This window comes from Procambarus clarkii, chromosome 63 (genome assembly GCF_040958095.1).
Source record: "Procambarus clarkii isolate CNS0578487 chromosome 63, FALCON_Pclarkii_2.0, whole genome shotgun sequence".
NCBI lineage: Eukaryota > Metazoa > Arthropoda > Malacostraca > Decapoda > Cambaridae > Procambarus > Procambarus clarkii.
In genome coordinates this window covers 33,260,699-33,262,193 of record NC_091212.1, presented here as the reverse complement: position 1 = coordinate 33,262,193, position 1,495 = coordinate 33,260,699, and positions in this window count along the sequence as shown.

Here is a 1,495-nt window from a genome sequence, read left to right as displayed (position 1 = left end):
TTCACAAAAACGTGGAAAACAGCAAAATATTGCCTAATTCGATGATATTTTGTTTACATCACATAAAGGAAAAGAGAATGATAAACGTCAAAATATTGCTGAAATCGATGATTTTTAGTACGGAACAAAATGCAAGAAATCTTGCTTAAAATGCAATATTATGCGAAAATCTGAGATTAGAAGGCCAAATCACATATCTCGATACTACATGAAATAGTATCAAAATATTGGTAAAAATGAATATATTTACGTAATATCAAACTACATGAAAAACGTGAAAAAAGTCATTATTATACCAAATATGAGGATTTTAACTTCGAATCATAGAGCGACGTTTCGTATTTTTTAGACCCTAGAAAAGACATAAAAAGATGTTGCTTCTAATACAAATGATATAAATCAATGTGTTTTCATTAAAATTAACTAAAATGTTCCTGATTTTCGGTTTATATTACAGATGGAAGATGTACACGTAAAACCGTTCTAATTCGGCTGAAACGTCGATATATGAAATAAAAACAGAACTTCTTCCCTTTTCAATCTCCTACTCAGTATTTTAACGAGAAACAAATAGATGATTGAAAATGAAGTATTTAAGGTTATTTTCTGATCAATTATGTGTTTACATCTTTTTTATCGTATATTTAATGAATTAATAACAATAAACTGAAAATTCACAAAAACGTGGAAAAACGGCAAAACATTGCCTAATTCGATGATATTTTGTATAAATCACATAAAGGAAAAGTGGATGATAAAGGTCAAAATATTGCTAAATTTGATGATTTTTAGTACAAAACAAAATGCAAGAAAACTTGCTTAAAAATGCAAAATTTGCGAAATTCTGAGATTTGTAGGCCAAATCACATATCCTGAGAAAACATGAAGTAGTATCGATATATTGGTAAAAACGAATATATTTACGTAAAATCACACTACATGAATAGCGTGAAAAAAGTCACTATATTACTATATTTGAGGATTTTAACTTCAAATCATAGAGCGAGGTTTCATATTATTTAGATCCAAGAAAAGACATATGGCAATGTTGTTTCCAATACAAATGATAAAAATCAATGTGTTTTTATTAGAATTAACTAAAATGTTCCTGATTTTCCGTTTATATTACCGATGGAAGATGTACACGTAAAACCGCTCTAATCCGGCTGAAACGTCGATATATGCAATAAAACAGAACTTCTCCCCTTTTCAATATATTACTCAGTATTTTAACGAGAAACAAATAGTTCATTGAAAATGAAGTGTTTAACTTTAATTTCTAATCAATTATGTGTTTGCATCATTTTTATCGTATATTTAATGAATTAATAGCAATAAACTGAAAATTCACAAAAACGTGGAAAAACAGCAAAATATTGCCTAATTCGATGATATTTTGTTTATATCACATAAAGGAAAAGAGAATGATAAACGTCAAAATATTGCTGAATTCGATGATTTTTAGTACGGAACAAAATGCAAGAAATCTTGCTTA